We start from the raw sequence: 14,674 nt of genomic DNA on the forward strand, positions 1-14,674 counted from the left end.
TTGTGCAATACTTTGATAAGTTTGGTGCAAATAACAGCAAAGAAAACCGATGTCAATAATTCCTAATAATGAAAAATCTACTCCTTTGTCCAATATTTCCTTAATATTATTAAAATCTCTGCTTGCTATTAGGAAACAGTAACATCCTGAAACTACGGCTATGTTCACACGTGGTGGTTACTTAACATGTACACATGCCCTAAGGCTATGTTCGCATTCAGCATTTTTGCTGTGTTTGTTGGTGCAGATTACATGTGTTTTGCCCACAGTACAGCTATGTTCACACACAGCATTTTTTTCAGCGGTTTTTTTTTTCTCTACAACTAAAACCTGCATTCAAAATGCCTGATTTATGTATTTTTTTGGTCCATTTTTTGCAGCATTTTTGGTGTAGATTTCATGTCTGCTTTGTCTAAAGTACATGTTTAATAAAGTTTTATTTAACAAAAACGTTGCAAAAAAAATGCTGTAAAAAAGCAGGAAAACCTGTTTTTTCACTTTATCTGCTTCAAAAATGCTGAAATAATTGACGCTGCAGATTTAAGAAACGCTCTGTTGTCAGAATCAGTCAGGAAAAGAAAAACAAAAGAAGATTTCTGAAATCTCATCGATTTTTGCTGGTGCTGTAAAACTCAGCTTTTTTTTCTGCAGAAAAAAACGGGCCACTGTCCCTTTAAATGCACAAAAATGATCTATTCAAAAAACGTGCTACTGTCCCTTTAAATGCAGAAAAATGATCTATTCAGTGGTAGAAAATCCATCATTTTTACATATCTGTTTGTTTCCAGAGATGAAATGCTAATGTAGAGTTTAATCAAGTTGAATCCTTGAGCGTCTCCATTTCCTCCTGCGCGGTGGGGAACGTAGATGGTAATTCATTACGAGCTGCATCCGCTGGCAGCCGCCGCAATGTTGTTTTACATTTGACACTAGGATAGCCGCCGTCTTATCGGGAAGATCTTATCTGCGTGAAAAATGGAAGCTCTTCCACTTCCCTCCTGAAATGTAGAAGGTCAACGAAGACTTTACAACTCGTAGCACTGGAAATGAAGAACTGACGGAGTCACACCCAACATCCTCTGCGAGAGGCACGGACGCTTCTGACTGAGCCCGATGCTGGGAGTGAGACCCTGAGCCCAGAGGTGGATATTGGGCAATATTTATTGGAGGCAACATGTCAAAATGTACATGATGTACCCTAGTGAGGAGACAACCTGCTGAAATGTGCATGATGCACCCTAGTGGGGAGACAACCTGCTGAAATGTACATGATGCACCCTAGTGAGGAGACAACCTGCTGAAATGTACATGATGCACCCTAGTGAGGAGACAACCTGCTGAAATGTACATGATGCACCCTAGTGAGGAGACAACCTGCTGAAATGTGCATGATGCACCCTAGTGGGGAGACAACCTGCTGAAATGTACATGATGCACCCTAGTGAGGAGACAACCTGCTGAAATGTACATGATGCACCCTAGTGAGGAGACAACCTGCTGAAATGTACATGATACACCCTAGTGAGGAGATAACCAGCTGAAATGTACATGATGCACCCTAGTGAGAAGACAACCTGCTGAAATGTACATGATGCACCCTAGTGAGGAGACAACCTGCTGAAATGTACATGATGCACCCTAGTGAGGAGACAACCTGCTGAAATGTACATGATGCACCCTAGTGAGGAGACAACCTGCTGAAATGTGCATGACGTACCCTAGTGAGGAGACAACCTGCTGAAATGTGCATGATGCACCCTAGTGAGGAGACAACCTGCTGAAATGTACTTGACGTACCCTAGTGACGAGACAACCTGCTGAAATGTACATGATGCACCCTAGTGAGGAGACAACCTGCCGAAATGTACATGATGCACCCTAGTGAGGAGACAACCTGCTGAAATATACATGATGCACCTGACGCGCCCCCTGGGCCGTGTGTGTAGGGGAATACCCGGAGCCGGGTCTCTGTTCAATGCTGGGGGTTGTAGTCTCCGTGGCGGCGACCAGGTCCCGTGGCTCAGGGTGGTCAAACCAGTGGCGGATCTGTTTATTTGGTTTTTAATGTTTAAATGTCCGACTACGCCACCCGTGGATTGCGGTCACTGAGAACCGCCGCTGCGGGCAGACCGCTGAGGCTTATGTTGTGTGCGCAGCAGAGGGTAGTATAACTCCCCACGGGAGGAGTATAGCCTCAGGGCAGTGAATGCAGATGGTGGGGGTGATGGTGAGCGGGAGCAACAGTAATGACTCAGAGTCCAGTGATGCAGTCCAGGGTCTTTACTCACAGTTTTACACTCCAAGCCACTTCTGCAGGTAATGGCTGCCCACGTCGTACTGTGCTCACCAGGTGAGGGGCTCGGCCAACTCCCAGGTACCTTTGGAGTGCTTTTCAGGACCCCCTTCGTGTGTCCTTTCTCTGGCCTGTCGTACCCCACAAGTGACCACGTTTCTGTCCAGCTGCCTCGGGCCTTGGCGGGCAAACGTATGTTCCATTTCCCTGGGTCCTATGTGGTGCCTTCCTAACGGGTATAGTGAGGGGCCGTGCACATACAATGCCACGGTCTCCGGTTACTAGCTGAGGGTAGTTGCTCTCCTCCACTAGTTGAGGGATCCGGTTCCCTTTCTTGGCCGGACCCCCCTACTCTGGTAGCGGCGGGCGTACGGTGGCGACTGGCCGGTCCGCACCCCTGTGGTCCCTTCACTCCACTCCTGGAGCCCTTCCTGCTCTCCTTCTCCTCCAGGCTCAGGCCTCCTTACTAGGCCCGCCTCTGGATCAGAGCTCATGCAGAGCCCCTGCTCCCTGTCACTTCTCCTCAGACTGACCACCGAACCTAAGATGGCTCCTCCCTTTTATATGCTCCTACTCCGTGCACCCAGGATCTACTCTCCCCACCCACACACTACCGGGTTCCCCCTTTCTAGGTGTTCCCTCCCCCCACTCCAGCCAGGGATCAGGGACAGTTGTGCTCACTCTTGGGAGCATTGTCGCCCTGTCCCCCGGAAATGTGGTGCAGTGCATGTGGGTGTTAGGGTCCTGAGCCACACTCCATCCTTACCCGGAAGTGAGATACCACACCTCTGGGTGAGATGCAATACCTCTGTAGCGACCGAACCCTCGGGGCGCTACACATCCTAGTGAGGAGACAACCTGCCGAAATGTGCATGACGTACCCTAGTGAGGAGACAACCTGCTGAAATGTACATGACGCACCCTAGTGAGGAGACAACCTGCTGAAATGTACATGACGCACCCTAGTGAGGAGACAACCTGCTGAAATGTACATGACGCACCCTAGTGAGGAGAAAACCTGCCGAAATGTGCATGATGTACCCTAGTGAGGAGACAACCTGCCGAAATGTGCATGACGTACCCTAGTGAGGAGACAATCTGCCGAAATGTGCATGACGTACCCTACTGAGGAGACAACCTGACGAAATGTACATGACCCACCCTAGTGAGGAGACAACCTGCTGAAATGTGCATGACGTACCCTAGTGAGGAGACAACCTGCTGAAATGTACATGACGCACCCCAGTGAGGAGACAACCTGCTGAAATGTGCATGACGCACCCCAGTGAGGAGACAACCTGCTGAAATGTGCATGACGTACCCCAGTGAGGAGACAACCTGCTGAAATGTGCATGACGTACCCCAGTGAGGAGACAACCTGCCGAAATGTACATGACGCACCCCAGTGAGGAGACAACCTGCCGAAATGTGCATGACGTACCCTAGTGAGGAGACAACCTGCCGAAATGTGCATGACGCACCCTAGTGAGGAGACAACCTGCCGAAATGTACACGACGCACCCTAGTGAGGAGACAACCTGCCGAAATGTACACGACGCACCCTAGTGAGGAGACAACCTGCCGAAATGTACACGACGCACCCTAGTGAGGAGACAACCTGCCGAAATGTACACGACGTACCCTAGTGAGGAGACAACCTGCTGAAATGTACACGACGCACCCTAGTGAGGAGACAACCTGCTGAAATGTACACGACGCACCCTAGTGAGGAGACAACCTGCTGAAATGTACACGACGTACCCTAGTGAGGAGACAACCTGCTGAAATGTGCATGATGCACCCTAGTGAGGAGACAACCTGCTGAAATGTACATGACGCACCCTAGTGAGGAGACAACCTGCTGAAATGTACATGACGTACCCTAGTGAGGAGACAACCTGCTGAAATGGGCATGATGCACCCTAGTGAGGAGACAACCTGCTGAAATGCACATGACGCACCCTAGTGAGGAGACAACCTGCTGAAATGCACATGATGCACCCTAGTGAGGAGACAACCTGCTGAAATGTACATGACGCACCCTAGTGAGGAGATAACCTGCTGAAATGTACACGATGCACCCTAGTGAGGAGACAACCTGCTGAAATGTACATGACGCACCCTAGTGAGGAGATAACCTGCTGAAATGTACATGACGTACCCTAGTGAGGAGACAACCTGCTGAAATGGGCATGATGCACCCTAGTGAGGAGACAACCTGCTGAAATGCACATGACGCACCCTAGTGAGGAGACAACCTGCTGAAATGCACATGACGCACTCTAGTGAGGAGACAACCTGCTGAAATGTACATGACGCACCCTAGTGAGGAGACAACCTGCTGAAATGGGCATGATGCACCCTAGTGAGGAGACAACCTGCTGAAATGCACATGACGCACCCTAGTGAGGAGACAACCTGCTGAAATGCACATGACGCACCCTAGTGAGGAGACAACCTGCTGAAATGTACATGACGCACCCTAGTGAGGAGACAACCTGCTGAAATGTACATGACACACCCTAGTGAGGAGACAACCTGCTGAAATGTGCATGATGTACCCTAGTGAGGAGACAACCTGCTGAAATGCACATGACGCACCCTAGTGAGGAGACAACCTGCTGAAATGTGCATGACGCACCCTAGTGAGGAGACAACCTGCTGAAATGTACATGATGTACCCTAGTGAGGAGATAACCTGCTGAAATGTAGCAGATTCGCTTGAATTCGGCCACAAAACTAAATTGTCATCAAGTATTCATAATATTCATTGGGTCGATCCAATCCGGTCTTTATTTGCAGGCCACCAATTTTCTTAACACGACGGGTCCTGTTAGGTCTTCGGTGCTGGTATGAGCCTGTAATATAGCACCTAATAATGTTATGTGACATTATACAAAATGACAGTGCAAGACACAGAGTTATACTGTGCAGTGACCGTATGAATAGTGCTACACATCACCCAGATAAGTAACATAATTCTAGGGGAGTAAATAACATTTGTACTGGGCGCCCCATTTATAACCTTCCATAAAGAAGCCTTTATGCCAGTTCATTCACCAGGGCATTAATGTTATTACTATCTCTTAGCCTCCTGTATAATGGCCATATATTACTCACCTCACCCGGCTCCAGCAATGGCTTTTCTGTTATTATCCTGAAGCAGCAGCTCCTTCTGTTCCTCTGTAGGTTGGGTAACTCAGTGAACACCTCTGTGGTCACATCCCAGGACACAAAAGCCAGTTTGGGGATCACTGCCTGAGTATTCAGGTTGTTGGGGCTCTTGCCACATATTTAAGACTAGATGCCTCCTGACATATCCAGCTCTGCTACATCACTCAACTCTACTTTTCATCTCTACATAGACCATCCTGGCATACCCAGCTCTGCTACATTGTTGGGCTCTGCGGTTTTAGCGCCCCGAGGGCTCGGCCGCTACAGGGGTATTGCACCTCTGCCAGAGGTGTGATATTCCACTCCCGGGTAAGGATGGAGTATGGACCAGGGCTCAGTTAGCTGCATGCATCACACACCTCATTTCCGAGGGACAGCTCGACGGTGCTCCCATTTATACAGTAATGCAGGCACGACAGACCATGTCCCTGGCTGGAGTGGGGAGGGGGGAGGAAAACCCGGTGATGTAGGAGCAGGAGGGGACGGTTTCTGGAGCATAGGAAGGAGCTCATTGGGTGCAGGTCACCTGAGCTCAGACACAGTGAAGTAGATAAAATGGTGGGGGCCATCTTAGGAGGGAGTTGAGTTCAGTGTTCTGTGAGAGGAGAAGGCAGGGAGCAGAGCTACTACATGGGCTCTGCTCGCTGGGCAGGCCTAGCACAGAGGCCGGAGCCAGGAGGGAGAAGGAGAAGGAAGAAAGGTGGAGAGAAAGAGGAGTAGAAAGGCTCCAGAAACAAGGAGGCAGAAGGGACCATAAGGACCCAGGAGATTACAGGTGATGGGTCAGGCAAGAAAAGGGTACCGGAACCCAAGTTGGTGGAGGCAAATAATCCTCAGCCAAGAACCGGAGGTCGTGATCATCACTTGGTGCGACCCCCTGCTAAACCTTGCTAGGAAGGCACCATATAGGATAGCGGGAAACGGGGCCCACGTTTACCCGCACAGGTCCGCGGCATCTGGACAAAAGCGTGGTCACTGGTGGGGCACGAGCCAGAGGAAGGATAGAAGGGAGTCCTGTGCCATACTCCTGAATGGCCTGGGGGTTGACCGAGCCCCTCACCTGGTGGACGCAGCACGGCTCGGGCAGTCATTACCGGCGGAAGTGACTTGGAGTATACGAACTGTAAGTAAAAGATCCTGGACTGCAACACGTTGTCTTTGCATTTCTTGCCGTGCCAGCACTACCGGTGCTGGGACGCCCTGCACCATCACCCCCTCCATCTACTACATTGCCCTGAGGCTACACTCTCCCCGTGGGGAGTTATACTAACTCAGCTGCACACACCATCAGCCTCAAGGGACTGCCTTGCGGCGGCGGTTCATGATAACCGCAATCCACGGGTGGCGTAGTCGGACATTACCTAAGAACATATAAAAGGCTGCCACTGGTCTGACCACCCTGAGCCACGGGACCGGGTCTCCACTACTACTCCCAGCATTGCCCTGAAGCCCGGTCCCGAGTGCCCCACGGCCCAGGGGGCGAGTCACGGTCACATCCCAGGACACATCCCAGGACACAAAAGCCAGTTTGGGGATCAGTGCCTGAGTATTCAAGTTGTTGGCGCTCTTGCCACATATACATATTTAAGACTAGATGCTTCCTGACATATCCAGCTCTGCTACATCACTCAACACTACTATTTATCTCTACATTGACCATTCTGGCATTCCCAGCTCTGCTACATTGTTGGGATCTGCTACATTGCAGGGCTCTGCTGCATCACCCAACTCTACTTTTCATCTCTATATTGACCTTCCTGGCATATCCAGCTCTACTACATTGTTGGGCTCTGCTACATTGCTGGGCTCTGCTACAGTCACTCAACTCTACTTTTCATCTCTACATTGACCATCCTGGCATACCCAGCTCTGCTACATTGCTGGGCTCTGCTACAATCACTCAACTCTACTTTTCATCTGTACATTGACCCTCCTGGCATACCCAGCTCTGCTACTTCGCTGTGCTCTGCTACATTGCTACCTGCTTATCATTTTTACATTGCGCTTTTTAACAACCCAGCTCTGCTACTTCACTGAGCTCTGCTACATTGCTACTCTGGCAATCATTGAGCTTCCTAACATACCTGTCTATGCTACTTCACAAGGCTTTGCGTTCCAGTTCTGCACAGGACTCTGTGAAATTCTTTGCTCCGCTTTATTGGTAAGTCTACTCTTCATAGTCAGTGACCCTCCTTTATCAGTCTCCCTACACGGAGTCTCTGGCTTTCGAGTGGACTACAATTCTGCACCTCTGGTTGCCATCCAGTCTCTGCAGCCTCCATTGTGCCTACTGATCCATCCGGCTGCACCAGCATTACTTGTCCGTGCTGCAATAACTTGCTGTCTACTCAGCCCAGAAAAACAGCAACTACAGAATCAATAAAAAAAATCATAAAATGTACAAACACGTGGACCCGGGATAATGTATGGAGGAAGTGTCATAGCTCTTTTAAAGGCAAGTCCAGCGATACCTTTACATGGCTGGTCGGTTCCTCCGTTACTAAGAAATCAGAGCTTTAGTTGATATGCAAATGAGACTGAAGAGCTATGGTAGATCTGAAGCCTCTGTCACTCAAGCTCTATTCCCTGCCCAGTGCTGCCCCCTCCTTCTCAACTGATGGCTCCTTTGTCTGAAGTTACAAAGCATTAGAGGCTGTCAGTCAAGCAGGAGTTGGCGGTTCTGGAGTGACACAGGCTTCAGATCTACCATAGCTCTTCAGCCTCATTTGCATATCAACTAAAGCACTAATTTCTTAGTAATGGAGAAATGGACCAGCCATGTAAAGGTATTGCAGGATTTGTCTTTGAAAGAGCTACATGTGCTAGATGAAATCCTACTGACAGGTTCCCTTTAAGTGTCCAGATACAGGTGCATCTCACAAAATTAGAATATCATCAAAAAGTTAATTTATTTCAGTTCTTCAATACAAAAAGTGAAGCTCATATATTATATAGAGTCATTACACACAGAGGGATCTATTATATAGAGTCATTACACACAGAGGGATCTATTATATAGAGTCATTACACAGAGGGATCTATTATATAGAGTCATTACACACAGAGGGATCTATTATATAGAGTCATTACACAGAGGGATCTATTATATAGAGTCATTACACGCAGAGATCTATTATATAGAGTCATTACACGCAGAGGGATCTATTATATAGAGTCATTACACAGAGGGATCTATTATATAGAGTCATTACACGCAGAGATCTATTATATAGAGTCATTACACGCAGAGGGATCTATTCTATAGAGTCATTACACACAGAGGGATCTATTCTATAGAGTCATTACACACAGAGGGATCTATTCTATAGAGTCATTACACAGAGGGATCTATTATATAGAGTCATTACACACAGAGGGATCTATTATATAGAGTCATTACACACAGAGGGATCTATTATATAGAGTCATTACACACAGAGGGATCTATTATATAGAGTCATTACACGCAGAGATCTATTATATAGAGTCATTACACGCAGAGGGATCTATTCTATAGAGTCATTACACGCAGAGGGATCTATTCTATAGAGTCATTACACACAGAGGGATCTATTCTATAGAGTCATTACACACAGAGGGATCTATTCTATAGAGTCATTACACACAGAGGGATCTATTCTATAGAGTCATTACACACAGAGGGATCTATTCTATAGAGTCATTACACACAGAGGGATCTATTCTATAGAGTCATTACACACAGAGGGATCTATTCTATAGAGTCATTACACACAGAGGGATCTATTATATAGAGTCATTACACACAGAGGGATCTATTATATAGAGTCATTACACACAGAGGGATCTATTATTTAGAGTCATTACACACAGAGGGATCTATTATATAGAGTCATTACACACAGAGGGATCTATTATATAGAGTCATTACACACAGAGGGATCTATTATATAGAGTCATTACACACAGAGGGATCTATTATATAGAGTCATTACACACAGAGGGATCTATTATATAGAGTCATTACACACAGAGGGATCTATTTCAAGTGTTTATTTCTGTTAATGTTGATGATTATGGCTTACAGACAATGAGAACACAAAAGTTATTATCTCAGTAAATTAGAATACTTTATAACAACAGCTTGAAAAATGATTTTAAAATCCGAAAAGTTGGCCTACTGAAATGTATGTTTAGTAAATGCCCTCAATACTTGGTCGGGCTCCTTGTGCATCAATTACTGCATCAATGCGGCAATGTGGCATGGAGGCGATCAGCCTGTGGCACTGCTGAGGTGTTATGGAAGCCCAGGTGGCTTTGATAGCAGCCTTCAGCTCATCTGTATTGTGGGGTCTGGGGTCTCTCATCTTCCTCTTGACAATACCCCATAGATTCTCTATAATAGATTCTCTATGGGGTTAAGGTCAGGCGAGTTTGCTGACAATCATGCACAGTGATACTGTTGTGTGTAAACCAGGTATTGGTACTTTTGGCCGTGTGGACAGGGGCCAAGTCCTGCTGGAGAATGACATTTCCATCTCCATAAAGCTTGTCGGCAGGGGGAAGCATGAAGTGCTGTAAAATGTCCTGGTAGACGGCTGCACTGACTTTGGTCTTGATAAAACACAGTGGACCTACATCAGCAGATGACATGGCCCCCCAAACCATCACTGATTGTGGAGCCTTCACACTAGACCTCAAGCAGCTTGGATTGTGGCCTCTCCACTCTTCCTCCAGACTCTGGGACCTTGTGGAGTGTGTCAATGACTGCCTTCTGGACATCTGTCAAGTCAGCCGTCTTCCCCATGATTGTGGAGCCTACTGAAACAGACTAAGGGACCTTTTTAAATGCGTAGGAAGCCTTTGCAGGTGTTTTATGTTCCTATATAATATAGGAGTTTCACTTTTTGTATTGAAGAACTGAAATAAATTAACTTTTTGATGATATTCCAATTTTGTGAGATGCACCTTTATATTGCTGCGTGCAGATAGTGTCATAACGTCCAGATAAACGGTGCATAAAGCAACCAGAGAAATATTATCATACAACATCCAAATGAAATGTTGAATGCAACAATCCAGATAAACAGCACGCTCTGCCCAGATAGATAGTGTCATTGTCCTGATAAATAGTGTCAAACAGAATTGAAATAAAAAGCATAGACTGAGTATATACTGTATACAGAAAAATATCTGAGCAAAAACTGGCCTGCAACATCCAGATGACTTGTGTCACACACGGCTTCCAGATACAGAAAAATGATGTCACACGGCGCCTGGATACAGAAGAATTGTGTCACACGGCGTCTGGATACATTGTATGCAATGAAAACAAACATTGGAGAAATAATAACAATATTTTTCCATGTCAGGTACAATATGTGAAAACTGCACCTGTATTTTGTTACTTTGTATTTATTCTGAATTGATGCCACATCTACTAATACATCATTGTAGTTGTTAAAAAAAAAAAAAAAAAACTCTACACATTGCAAAACTATAACAGAAAACTCAGCGAAGTATGAAAAGGAATATCATTCATCTCCATCGGTTACATATTTGGCCCCCACGGTACAACAATGTAGCAGCCGCGAGAAACAGAGGAGATGCCGTCAAAGTGATTATCTTATTGCTACGAAGCATAATGAGCCGGTAATGCAGGTCGCATGTTCTGTGTATGACGGGATTACCATCATATAAGCAGCAATGACACCGCTAATCAGTGCATTAATAATGAGGCTGCGGCCACTCACGGGGGATTTATTAGGATGCCACTTAGTAGATCGTCTTACTACCGTGGGAGGAGGCATCAAACGTAAAGAAAGGATAGACAGCACCCATCATAGCATATTACATGGAGGTGCCCTATTCCTTCCACTGCACACTCCATGGTCTGTGCCCCCTCTAGAAGATTAATACCCTCTTGTCGTACCATACTGAGGACTCTACCGCTTCCTCTATATAAGTCCGTGACTCACTACAAGATCAGCACCTTCCTCTCCTGAAATACTCTGTGCCTCTGGGGACTCTGCAGCTTGCACTATGTTACCCTCCACTAGATCAGTCACTTCAGTCCTTTTTCCTCCGCACTATCATCTCGCGAGTGGATAATTCACAGCCCAATTCTTTTTGTTTTCTGCTCTGTATGAAATATAATTAACAATGGTCCTTTGTCTTTTGTTTTCCTCAGCGGCTAAGTTCACACATTGCATCAGCGGTGCGTTTTTTTTTTTTGTGCGGTTTTCTGAAATCACTGCAAAAACATTGCAAATTCTGTCAAAATTTTGGAAAAGTGCAGCAAAAAAATGCATTGCGTTTCCAGGATGAGAAGCAATAAAAGTCTTGTAGACTGATTTCTTCTGTAATCCTCTAATGACTTAGATAAAATGTATCCACCAACGAGAACTCCCAGATTTGCTTTTTCTCTATCCACTGGATGATACGGTACGAAGACATATATTTTTTCAATTGTATCAAGTTAGAAAAGTCTGTATATTTTGGACATCGAGTCTCTTGTACAGCAGGAAGAACTGTGTATATGACAGACTAGTTCTGTGTACTTCTGAGATGAGACACCTTCCCAGAAGACATGCCGCTCCATTACTACATCTCTATACTTATGCATAATTAGAGGAGCTGTGAAATTGCAAATCTCAGATCAGTGTCCTAAACCTTATCTATAAATACTGAAGGGTCTTTTTCTCACATCTTTCCCATTACAATCAGCCAAAACCCGCCCCACCGCTGACCAGCCCCACCGCACGCCTGCCTCACCGCTCTCAAGCCCCAACGCTCGCCAGCCCCACCGCTCACCAGCCCCAACGCTCGTCAGCCCCAACGCTCTTCCAACCCCACTGCTCACTCACTTCACCGCTCGCCAGCACCCCACCACAGCTCATCCACCACACTTTTAGCCAGCCCCACCACTCACCCACCCTATTGCTTACCAGCCCCATCTCTCACCCACCCCACCGTTCACCTGCCCCACCGCTCACCCACCCCACGATCACCCACCCCACTGATCGCCAGCTGCACCGCTCGCCAGTCCCACCCCACCGTTCACCCACCCCACCGCTCGCCAGCCCCACTGCTCACTCACCCCACTTCTCTTCCACCCCACCGCTCACAGCCCCATTGCTATTCCACCCCACCGCTCACAGCCCAATTGCTCTTCCACCCCACCGCTCACAGCCCAATTGCTCTTCCACCCCACCGCTCACAGCCCCAATACTCTTCCACCCCACTGCTCTTCCACCCCACCGCTCACAGCCCCATTGCTCTTCCAACTCAACGCTCACAGCCCAATTGCTGTTCCACCCCACCGCTCACAGCCCCATTGCTCTTCCACCCCACCGATCGCCAGCATCACTGCTCACCCACCCCACCGCTCGCCAGCATCACTGCTCATCCACCCCACCGCTCACCCACCCCACCGCTCGCCAGCATCACTGCTCATCCACCCCACCGCTCGCCAGCATCACTGCTCATCCACCCCACCGCTTGCCAGCCCCACCGCTCATCCACCCCACCGCTCGCCAGCATCACTGCTCATCCACCCCACTGCTCGGCCACTCCACCGCTCAGCAGCACCATCACTCCCCCACCCAACCGTTTGCCAGCCCCGCCGCTCGCCAATTCCACCGCTCTCCCACCCCACATCTCGCCAGCTGCATGGGTTATTATATTGTGTAACACATTTTCAATGTAAACCTAATTTGGGGCCATTTCATGTGTGAAGAAAACCCTTTAGCTGCAAGAAGTTCAAAGACAGATTTCCTCTTGATTGACGTGCGGCTCAATCCTGTGACTGAAACATTTTCAGCCACTGTTACGGGAGTTACCATCCCTGGCGGCAAGGGTTAAAAGGATGCAATTCAGCTCGGAAGTGCAGAACCGCGATGTCTGTAATTGCTGCTGAAACGGCTGATGGTAAATAAGATGTAATTAGTAAAGCACTTTGATCACTCTGTTGTGTATTCATTAGGCTGTAATGTCATTACTGTGATGAGCTGTTACTTATGAAGCATGCACAATGGCATTTATAGAAGAGGCCGCACTACCATCAGCATGCTGCTCCCAGAAATCTCCGATCACATGGTCCAAACCCAGATTCAATTTGCACTGGGGGCATCAAATGGATTTTAAGAAATGGTGAATTTCTAGATTTTTATTCTTTTCCTGAGTGCAAAGCTTAACTATGGCAGCTTCCAGTAGACCATGACTTAAAAGGCAGTCGACTTTAGCAGAAGCCAATGCAGTAATGTTGCTTGTAGAAAGGAAATCAGATTGCAAGCGTTAGTGAAATTTAGCTGGTGACAATTAGATATTTACAGTGTATCTGTCATTTCAGGTTACTATCATGTGTATGTACATCAAGAAAAACACTATTTCTGGCCACTATATGACTTATACCATGCACTTTTCACTGGTTTTATCCTCTACAGGCTCTAGATTTAATTTTCAGTTTTCTCTGAGCTAGAAGGTAGAGACTAGCTGCTATGATGTCTCCCATACACAGTGCACACAGACATTAGGGATTCTTGCTCCTGTCTCTGTGTAGCACATATTCATAAGCAGCAGCAACATGGAAGACATCATACAGCAGTACTGAGGAGAGTAGCTGTGAATCCAGCACAGTGGTGAGATAAGTACCTACTAGAAGTAGCAGCATAGAAGACAGTAAACAACAGTAATGAACATTGTAGCTGTGAATCCATCACAGGTGAGATTAGCAATTATTAGAAGCAGCAACAACGATGATATAATACAGCAGTGTAGCTGTAAATCTAGCTATAAGAGGGATAAAATACTTACTAGAAGTAGCAGCAGCATGCAGGAAGTTCTATAGCATTACTGAGCAGTGTACCTGGGAATCCAGCTCTGCATTGAGATAAAGCACTTACTAAAAATGTGCAGCATGGAGGACAATATGCTAAAGTACTGAGTAGTGTAGCTGTTAGCCTAACACTGAGGGAGATAAAACACTAAAAGAGCTGCATCACAGGTCTTTTATGTTTATAACTGTTTTCTCTCTGCTCTTTCCTCTTTCTCTTCCCTCCCTATCCATAGACCTCAATAGGCAGCTGTAATCTGACCTTTAAGTAAGCAGGACAGATTTTTGCTGTATTTTAGCATGGATGATGAGTTCAGGATGAAGGAAGAGAAGAAGTGTCTCATAAATGGTGAAAGAAGCAAATTTATTTGACACGATAAGTCACAAAGTATATA

This window comes from Phyllobates terribilis, unplaced genomic scaffold (assembly GCF_046119375.1).
Source record: "Phyllobates terribilis strain yellow unplaced genomic scaffold, ASM4611937v1 Scaffold_5__5_contigs__length_657084704, whole genome shotgun sequence".
NCBI classification, from domain to species: domain Eukaryota; kingdom Metazoa; phylum Chordata; class Amphibia; order Anura; family Dendrobatidae; genus Phyllobates; species Phyllobates terribilis.